Below are 11,182 nucleotides of genomic sequence, written 5' to 3'. Positions count from 1 at the left end.
TAAGACTTCTTCTAAAGCTACAGTAATCAAGGCAGTGTTGGTGTAAGGAAAGACATGTAGATCATTTGAATAAAACAGAGAATATAGAAATAGAGCCACACATATATGGTCCACTGAGTTTTGAAAGATTATTTCACATTAGCATTTTATAGAATATAAACTCAATTCAAGACCTTGGAAAAGAAAGTGTTTTCAGAAAATAGCACTAGAACACCTGGTATCCATATATAAAAAATTAACCTTAACCCTTTATTTCCATACATGAAAATAACTTGAAGGGATCTATGAACCTAAATAAGAAAGCCTAAAAGTATAAAACTTTAAGAAGAAATTATAAGGGAAAATATTTATGATTTCAGGGTAGGCAAGAACTACCTAGGATACAAAAGACATGATGTATAAAAGAAAAAAATTGATAAATGAGATTCCATCAAAATTTAGAACTTTGAATGACATCATTAAAATGAAAAGTAGTCCTTAAACAGACCATATTTACAATGCATATAACCTATGACCAGAATATATCAAGAATTCTTAGAGCTCATTAATAGACAACCCAATTAAAATGTAGACATAAGAAGATGATAAATAGCCAGCATAGCACAAGGAAAGGTGTGCAACTCTAGAATCAGAAAAATACTAATCAGTACAATAATAAGATTGAATTATACACTCATTAAGGAGATGAAGTTAAAAGTTTTAAAAGTCTTGTCATAACTTTTTCTTTTTGTTGGATTCTCCCCCTTTGTGTTTAATTTGTCACGCCCAATGGATTCATTCTGCTGGGTTTCCTGGGGTTGTGATCCTCATTGTCTTTTCCTAGGGTATTGTCTAAAATTTTTTTGGAGTGCCAGTTTGGTATTCGTGAAGTTCCTGAGGTGCTCTTTATCATCAAAGTATCTTATTTCTCCATCAATTTTGAAAGATAGTTTTGCAGGGTACATCAATCTGGGTTGGAGGCTGTTTTCCTTTAGGGCTTGAAATCGATCACTCCAAGCTCTTCTTGCCTTGAGGGTTTGCATGGAGAAGTCTGCTGTGATTCTGATGGGCTTTCCTTTGTATGTGATTTGTTTCTTTCCTCTCACTGCTTGTAGAATTTTATTCTTCTGTTGGATTTCTGGAATCCTAACTACTATATGCCTATGCATAGATTTTTTTTTATTAAGGCTAGTGGGAGTCCTGTATGCCTCACTTATCTATATGTCAAGTTCTTTTCCTCTCCTTGGGAAGTTTTCTGCCATCACTTCTGTGAACAGATTTTTCATATCATCTGCATTCTCTCCTCTTTCTTCATTGACTCCAATCAGTCTTATGTTATTCTTCTTTGCATCGTCTAGCAGCTGCTGGATTGATTTCTCATGTTCCCTTACAATTTTAAAGCAATTTTTCTTTTCCTCCTCACTAATTGCAATCTTATCTTCTATATCTGAAATTCTGTCCTCACATTGGTTCATTCTGCTGCACAGACTTTTGATGGAGTTTTTAATCTCCTGGAAATCTGTTTGTATCTGTTTTATGGATTCCATTTGTTTCCTATGTTGGGATTCCATTATGTTCCTCAGATCCTCTATTTTTTATCTATGTCCTCTCTAGATTTATTAATCATGTCTTGCACCATGAGCACAATCTTTGCTGTTTTCTGAGTAATTATTTCTGATTTCATTTTTCCCAGATCCTCTTTTGTTGCCAGTTCAGAGAGTCCAGGTGGTTGAGTATCAGATTGTTCCACCTTATTTCCCTTTGGGGTTGCTGTAGGTGATCTGGAAGTCTGTTTTTGAGGCTTGTTTACATGTCTTCTCATTTCCACTTGGGGGGGGGTGCTTCTAGTGCCCACATGGCTCACCTTCTCTGCCCTAGGAGCTTGGGATGGTGGTGGGGGAGCTTCCCTCCAGGTGCTGGAACCAGCTCAGCTTCTCTGCCCTAGGAGCTTAAAATGGAGGCAGGGAGCTTCCTTCCAGGTGCTGGAACTGGCTCAGCTTCTCTGCCCTAGGAGCTTAAGATGGAGGCAGGGAGCTTCCTTCCAGGTGCTGGGACCAGCTCAGCTTCTCTCTCCTGGGAGCTTGGAATGGTGGTGGGTAGCTTCCTTCCGGGTGCTGGGACTGGCTCACCTTCTCTGAAGTGATATTTTTTATAAAGAGTAATCCATTCATTCTATGCATCCTAAGTTCTAAGAATCAGATGGAACTACCAAAGGCTTCAAGTCTGGATTGTGTTTTTCCATCTTTAATGGCATTTTTGATGGCGTAAAGCCCATCTCTATGGCATCCTTGATTAATGTAAGAGTACACTTATTTGGTCCCTTGATCAACAAGGTGACAGAGCGAGGGTTAACACAACCCTCTATATAAGTGAACTTTTCTTCACCCTTTCCATATTTCTTCTTTTTGTTCTGCAGAGAGCTACTGTTCCATGTTTTGCAAGAGTATCTAAGGAAAATGGGTCAGTTCCTTTGTATCTGTTTCTGAGTTATGCTTCATCTCTATGATTTCCACCATGAGGAGATCAATAGGATAACCTGATCTTCTAACAGCCAAAACAGAATCCACCACAGCCTGAGGTAACATTGATAGTGGAGCTGAGTAGAGAATAAGACAGAGGTCAGTGGGTAGTGAGAGTGCCAGTGTCTTTAAGCCTCCAAAAGCCCTAACCAGATAGCACGAAGATCCTGGGCCACCTGAGTACATCAACAGCAGAAAACACAGCAACCCTTTCTTCTGACTCTGCTCTATTAACACATCAGCCAGTTCAGCATGAATTTTTGTTTGCAAAGATGTTCTAGCCACATCCAAGAGGATTTCTCTTTTCATCTCCTTTTTTACTTTAACTTCCTCCAAAACCTCAAGTGCTTTTGTCTTTGCAGCTTCAAATCCTTTAGCTATTATTCCAGGGTGCAGGCCTTCAGAAATGTAAAGATCAGCTTGTTTTAGTAACTCTCCAATAATTAGAACATTTGAAGTAGTACTATCTCCTGTAATGTCATCCTGGGCAGTTGCTACTTTTGCTGTCAAGGAAGCTGCTGGGTGTTGAATTTGCATCTCATGGAGCAGCACATTGCCATCTTTGGTGAGTTTGATGTTGCCAACACTAGAAACAAGACATAAATCTATAATTATTATTCCTCTTGGGGCATCATCTCAGTCCTGGACCCTGCCATGGATTTGTTGGTTGTCGCTGGTGAGGTGGGTCCCTGAGGTGCAGCTGGCTCATCGCTCTCGGCCAGGGTGCTATCACTCATTTTCTGAGATGTTGGTGGTTCCACCAGCATGACCTATGGTCTCACATTCCCCCAGCTGGACACTCTTACCACCAGTGTCCCTCGTCCAAGTCTGGAAATCATCCTGGGAGATCCACGTGTTGTCTCTTTTACTCCGAGTTTGTCTCACAGGTGAGTTCACTTGTGGATCCGATTCACATCCACGTTGGGCGCCAAATGTAGGGAACAGGGGAAGGGGACGTTACCAGAACCTCTGCAGTAAGTCCTAGTCTCCTGTGAGCCACGGCAGCACATGGTGAATTACAGGAAAGGTAGAAAAATGAGACTGAGAAGAAGCTGAGCTTTGGGTCTGATCAGTGCTGCTCTGGGCAGCAAAGACAAAAACCCCTTAGCTTGCAGCACTTTTTATTCAATACATGGGGAAACAGATGTAACAAATGAAAATCCCTATTAATGAATTTTGAGGAAAATATTTTCCTGTTATCAACAATACAGTATTGGTCTGTCTTGATCATTTTAATAACATTCACATAAGATTAATTATGCTCAGAATTAGAACAGCTAATTTAGGATTAAATTAGAGATGGACAGGCAGTAGCCCCAAAGAATCTGGTGTTAAAGGCCTGAGGTCACTGCTAAAGAGTTCCATCTTGAGCTTTTAGACAAACCTTGGGACTCTCAAGCCCTCATTTGAATTTCAACATGTCCATCGATCCTAAGTTCAGAGACATTTATACAAGATTGCTTATGGCAGAATTTCAGAGTCATATGGCTGTGGACTTTCCTCTTGTCAAACATGAAGATGTGGTTTTAGCTTCTATTTGCATTTCTCCCGAAGTTGGCCACCACATCTCAGCAGGAAATACAGTTAATGACTGGGGATTTAGCATATTATCTATAGACCAGGGTGGAAATGACAGTCCCCAAATTACTCATGGCATATAGTTCTGATGCTGCTATCTTTCAGACTGCATCAGTAGAACTAAATATAGTTTAAACCTTTCCATTTAAATATGATAAATTGTTACACTGATGTACAGCTGAAGTTAAATTCAAAAAAAGACTGAGGTAGTACTTAAGTTTGTCATACAGCCGACATAAAACGCTGAGTCACACGGTGTCATGAATGGCCTGTTTATATTAAATATAAAACACGCCTGTTTAGACGTAGACATGACTTAACAAATCTCCACTGTATGAAGAGAGATTTCTGACTTAAGAAATATTTCATGAAATCTCAGAAAGTGTTGAAGATTTATCCCCCAAATAGAAAATTATTATTAATTATATATTATAAACAGGACAAAATAACTTGGAGAGAACACAGGTGTAAACTCAAGTAGACACATGAATCACATTAAATGAAGAGGTCAGAAAAAGACAAAATATCAAACTTTTTTTTAAAAAAATCAGAAATTCCCTATGATGAGTGTTATCATTTTATATATATATATATATATAAAATGACCCAATAAATGTTTTCCTCCAAAAAAAGAAAGAAACAGAAGAAACAAAATAAAAATCTTTTTCTTCTCCCAGCTTAAAAAATAAATAAAATAAATGTACCTTTTTTCAGTGTATTTTCAATCTTCAGGAGAGGTAATGGATGAAAAATGAATTATCAATATTCAGGAAGTCCATTTAATGCTAATAGTATGGTTTATATTTCCTCCATGTACATTTCTTTATGCACTCCCATCAGTGCATAATTAATTTCTTATAGTTATTTGAACTTTTTCTTTTTAACTTCTTAATAATTTTAAAACTCTTTGGAAATGGAGAAATAAAACATGTTTAATAGATTAATACAAGAGAATATAAATAAAGAGTACAAAATTGTTAAAAAGTTTGAGTGAAAAAGATGAAAAGAGAAAGAAGAAAATTTGAAAAGGATTCATGCCAAAAAATAGCCAATGTTATTTGGGTAAGGTTTTGTTTTACAGTTCATGTAGTTATCCAATTATAAATTTCAAAACTAGAAAAGGATAAAAGTTCCTTCTACAGGAAAAGCTGAATAAGTACAACGTAGAGTGCATAGCCAAAATGCTATTACTATGTCACTTGCCATCTAAGTAAAATTAGTAAAATTTAAAAGACTAATCCAATCTTAAAAAGCAACCCAAAATGTCAAGAAATTGGGAATCTGTGCCACAAGTATCACAATCATAAGTCTTTTTAAGTCTTTTTGAAGAATAAGTAATCTGTAGTCTTCTACCATACAATATTAATGACAAGAAGTAGAAAATAACTGGAAATACTACCGCAAATCTATTCTGTATTAAGACACTTTCACTGTTAACAGTTCAACCATGGTTTACATGCCTAGGGTAATGTAGCTACATGAAGCGTTCTTTGATAATACTTTCTTAGGCTTTACTGGGATTTGGGGGTTAATAAGCTAACGTTTTCCACCAATTTAGAGAAGTTCTTAGCTGTATTTTCCCATTATTTTGTGACCTTGTCTCTCTCTTTGACTAAGACTCTAACTCAGTTAACATTAAATTGCTTGATATTGTGCATATAACATTACACAGTTTCCATTTGTCATTGTTTGAATCTTAAATGTCCTCCAAAGCCGAGTTTTAAAGGCTTGGTCTCAGGCTGTGCTGCTGTTGGGAGGTAGTAGGACTTTGAGGAGGTGGGGCCCAGGGGAGAATGTTGGGTCACAGTGGGCATGCCTTTGCTGGGAATGGTAGCACTATGGCCTCACTGCTCTGTGGCCATCGTGACCTGAGCAGCTTTGCTCCACCATATACTCCCTGCCATGAGGTCCTCCCTTGTCACGCAGCACCCAAGTGACCATGGATTGAAACTTCTGAAACTGCAACTCAAAATAAATCTTTCCTCCTTTTAAATTAGCTCAGCTTTGTTTTTCCTCACAGTGATGGAAAGCTAACACAATATTCAGTTTTTAAAGCACTCTATGTTGAAGTAATACTAGACTTACATTTTGCCAAAATGGTAGAGGGAGTTTCTGTAAACTTTTCATACAGCTTTCCTTAATGGCAACAGTTGCAACATTATAAATCAATAATTGAACCCAGGAATTAAAATTAGAATAGCACTATTAACAAAATTGAAGACATTGTCAGAATTTCACTAAATTTTCCCTTAATGTCATAGTGCTATTGGGAAATCTAATCTAAGATCCTATGTTTTTATTGTCCTTTATTCTGTGATAGGTCTCCTTTCCTTTCATGACCTTCACCACGTCTGACAAATTCTTGTGTGTTATTTTATTTATTGTCATCTTGTTTGGGTTTACCCAGTGCTTTTTCACGATTAGGCTCAGCATATGCATTTTGGAGAAGAAAGTCGCATGAGTTCTGTTGTTATTCTCATGGCATCATTTCAGGACTTACCTGATGGTCATGGCTTTATTGATGATATTTACTTTGATTACTGGATTAAGGTGCTTTCTTTCGGGTTTAACTATGATATTAAAATTTTTCTTTTGTAACCCATAACTACCTTAAAAGAAAGTACTTTGAAACTACTAATATATTCTTTGTCCTCAAGATGTTATTCACTGATTTTATTATGTCAAGCTGCATCAACTATTTCTTTAATGCTTGCTTAATAGTGATTTTGAGTTTCTCTTATTCTTTTTATATTTATTACTTGGATTTTTTCTTCTAAAAGGAAGAACTCATATATATGAAATATTAGCTCATTGACATTTATCTTATTATGTGGGGATCATTCAATGCTATTTTAGTTTTATATTAAAAATTGTCCCAAATTGCAGGGTTTTTTAACATGTATTTTAGCTTTACTTCAATGTACTGAATTCTGCAAACTTAACCCACACAGAAAATCTTAGTGAAAAGAATGAATGTGTGTCCTCTCTCTTAAGAATCACAGCCCTAGTTTATTTGTGCATTGCTTAAAAGCAGTTCCTCATATATTTTGTCCATCTTAACATCTTTATGTGGCAAGAAGGCAAGTCTGGTACAAGTTAATCTATTACGACCTTAAGTGTTAGGTTTACCTCTGTTTTGAAGCAAATAGTAGCTTTATAACCTAAAGTTATCATTTACCATTTTTCAAGATTTCTATTCATGTCAAACTATCAAAATTACAGCTGAAATTTGAGAAAAATACCTTCATAACAAAAGGGAAGTAGCATTTTCCTGTTAAAATAATTATTAAAAATGACTTCATTCACTCCTCTCTGAGAAAGCACCAGGATTTACACCCAGCAAGTAAAGTATTTCTATTGTGTAGACAGTAGGAGTTAGCTTACAAACTCTATGGAAATTTTATTATAGTCAAATAATATCAAAAAACACAGCAAAATGTTTTCAAAGGAATTTCTTTTCTAAAAAAAATAAAATTGTCAGCTCCAGAAGTATAAACTTCCAGGCAGGTGTCCAAATAAACATCTACATCTTAGCAAAAAATATAGCTAGTTTTAAAAGATAGAATGTTTTCCTTTATTTCCCAAAAAAACCTTCCATTATAGTAATTAAAATTTACTTTGTGGAAAACAAAATAAGACAGTATTTAAGGAAAATTTATTAGAAGAGAAACCAGAATCTAATAAATACACAAAAGAAAGATACAGTAGTATTAGGCGAATTTGTTGTTGTGCAAGTTATGAGAGAATCCTGCTGGTGGTATAATCTTAAAGGGGCATCTGCAAGCCAGTTACTCCACTGCCTGTTTCCACAGGGAGACACAGGTAGGTCTTGCTGAGGCAGGACCTGTGGTCGCTGGTTGCTGGCCTGTGCTCTTCTGTGTGGCAGCTCATGAGTCACAGCACATTGCTACTTTTGCCCACTAATGGCGAGCACTCCTGCGGTGCACTACAAGCATAGCTAAAGAAGCTTTGGCTCTTCCTTTGGCAGCAGCAGGAGTTTCAATTTTAAAAAAAAATTTGTTTTGTCTTTCATTCATTGTAAGGAAGTTATTTTAAAGTCCTTAGGCGAGATTAGGGGAAGGCCACCCTGTGGTTTCTGTGGCAGCCATGAGCACTAAACTAAATCCAAAAGACCATTGGAGCCTGAGGGATGCATCGTAGCATATGGGCTCCTTCCTCTCATTGCTCCTTAAGTACAATCAGGCAGCATTTCTGGGTTCAGAGCTTTCAAGAGAATGCTGATTGAGAGCATGTTTCATTCTGGTGTCTGCATTTTATTGGCAGCCTGTCCTTCTCTGAGTTCTGTAGAGCACACGTTTCTTTGTATCTTGATTTAAGTCAAATTTATTCAAAGCTGAGCCACGTTTTTATACACTTCTTGAACACTCCATTTTAAATTAGTTAAAGCAACTAAAAACAGGAAGTGACAATAAAAAGCTTCTGCCATGACAAATCTATTTTTTGGGGGAATATTGTCTCGTAATTCCAAACTTATCCATTTATTTTAAATACCTTCTGTGTAATATTAAAATATTTTGGTGGCTGGATTTTTTAATCTATTTTAATTTTATGTAGAAATAAAATATAAAGTCATTAATGGCTATTATTTATACAGTTAGCCACAAAATCAATTTCTTATTTCTCTTTTATTATGTACTTTCCATTCAAAGTGGCAGCTGGTAAATAACTTTAATCTCACTTGATAATCTTGGATTTCTCATGACTTATCAAAACACCTGTCTCATAACCAGATAGGACTTTATAGAAGAATTCAAGACTCCAAGTGCTCAAACACTTTTCCTGCTGATTGCAAAGCCACATACAAAGCTGAAAGAGAAGGGTTATATAAATACTGTTCTCCCTCCCTACCCATCATACACTGTTCCCTTATTGTTTGTAAGAGTCACTTGCAAACAAATTAGTATTAAGTAATCATGTAGGCCATATAGTATAATTTAATCATATCTTAACCATATGAGTACTTCTAGATTAAGTCATTCAGTGCTCATTTTAGTATGCTGTTCACAATCTTCAAAGCTATGTTTTAAGTAATTTTAACAAACATATGTACACTTCAAAGCGTTCACCTGTTTCCTTTCCCTAAACGGGCCAACAGGGAAGAATTAGTACAACAATCCTTTTTAGTACATTAAAATGTGATTAATTTTGTTACCAATAAGTAATCAAATTCACTGTTGTACATCTGCATTTGTAAGTAAATTTGGAATGCAGCAACTTCCAAAACCAGTGTTTAGCAAACTGTGCTTCAAGTCTGAAGAAACTACTAAACAAGAACATATGCATATATATATATATATATATATATATATGGTAATATATATTCCCCTAAACTGTGTATCTACTTTGTGTGCATTTGTACAAAAAAGGAGGATGATTGACAATTTTTTATAAAAAGATTCAATTTGACTTTTATGATGTTTCCTTTATGATACAGCACAGTGTGAATAGAAACAAAGGCTCAGAGGGATAACTGGTTGAGAACTAAATGACTCCATAAAAAGAAAACAAAAATATGCAAAAGAATACAAATGCCCCCTAAAACAAGAGGTAAGATTCACTGGTTAATAACCCTTTATATTCAACATGGATATTTTCCACAAAATAAATGAATGTCACCTCCAGAAAATAGATAATCTTTATCTTTGTCTATTTTCTAAATTAAAAAAATTTTAAATGCTGTTATATACAATTTGCATTATGCAAAGTCTAAACTTTCCTAATTGATATGTATTAAGAATATTCTGAGAATTCTTTCCAGCACAGCTATAGTCCTCTACATGGTTTAAATATGCACACATTTACATAAATTTAAATAGCACAAGCATGGTCAGTTAAGAATAGTTTGAAATATAGGATGGTAAATTTGCATGTAAAATGTAGGAGAGAGTCTACATTAATATATGTTACCTTCCTTTCTCATGTCTTTTTTGAAGATAGAAATCACTTTTTCATTATATTAAGAATAGTCTATTAAACACCCACACAGCCATCAAAGAATAGAAAAAGAAACGTTAAGCTCCACATGTCATATGCATCCTTCAAACACTAGGTAGTATATATGTGCAAATAAATAGGAAAATGCTATATTGCAGTAATCAATACAATTCCTTTCAAGTCCGAGACTATCATATTGTGATCTCTTAGGGCTGTAAGTTAAAGAAGTATGCTAGTACTTTTACATAGATGAGACTCTTGTACGGAGGTTCTACTTAAAAGAATGATGACAATTAGTTTAGTTGGTCCAGAATTTGGACTAAAAAAAATGAGAGAAATGGCAAATTAGAAGAAGAGAAAAAGAGAAAAGTCTGGATGAATACGCAAAGACAGGGAAGCTCCCCTTGGCAACCGATTCTTTAGAAGTATAGAACAGGCAAGTTGTGCAACCTAAGACTTTTCACTGACCCAGATCCACTGCAATAAAAAAATCACTTTGTTTTATTCTCTTGAAATTTTCTATTTTTTCAAGATATGTGTGTGTGTGTGTGTGTGTGTGTGTGTGTGTGCACTCACGCGCGCATAAGTGTCCGTTAAGGAAACTAAAACAGCAGAGAATTTGGGTTATCTTTTTAAATTTTCACGCTTTGTAAATGTGGTGTGTCAATGTAGAATATTCTTCAGCACTCTTTCCAGTTAGTAAGGTATCCTTCAGATAAAATGTTCGACTGTAATCGCTTTATTAGTCTTTATACAATTTCCAAACCAAGGTTAAAAAATTCTCCCACTCGATTCTACCCACACAGAACACCAGGCTCTTTCTAACATGCACATTCCTGTGCTGTGAGAGGTTTGAGGGTAAGGAAACCCATTTCATTTTAGCTTATCTCACAATATAAAGTGTCAAATAAATGTTAGGCAATGTATGCTAAGATCAAATAAAATCAGAAAATAAATATACTTATTTATTATAATAGATATCATTAAACAATTTTTGAAATTATATTGTATCAGTTACTTTTCCCATCACCGGGAAAGAACACCCACAGCCTCCACTTAAAGGAAGGGAGGTTTACTGTGGCTCATGGTATCTGTCCATGATCAGCTGGCTCCAGAGCAGAAACAGCACGGCAGAGGTCATGGCAGGAGGG

General features: G+C 35.8%; 1 pseudogene; it reads right to left on the bottom strand.

The window, feature by feature from the left end:
• Window positions 1-2,174: 2,174 nt before the first annotated feature.
• On the bottom strand, window positions 2,175-6,587 carry LOC147828811 (putative T-complex protein 1 subunit zeta-2; annotated as a pseudogene).
• Between the last annotated feature and the right edge of the window lie 4,595 nt (window positions 6,588-11,182).

The sequence above is a fragment of the Heterocephalus glaber genome, unplaced genomic scaffold (genome assembly GCF_053883595.1).
Source record: "Heterocephalus glaber isolate CG9 unplaced genomic scaffold, H.glaber_assembly_v1.0 deba00000901, whole genome shotgun sequence".
Lineage (NCBI taxonomy): Eukaryota > Metazoa > Chordata > Mammalia > Rodentia > Bathyergidae > Heterocephalus > Heterocephalus glaber.
This window is presented reverse-complemented; position numbering and strand designations above follow the sequence as displayed.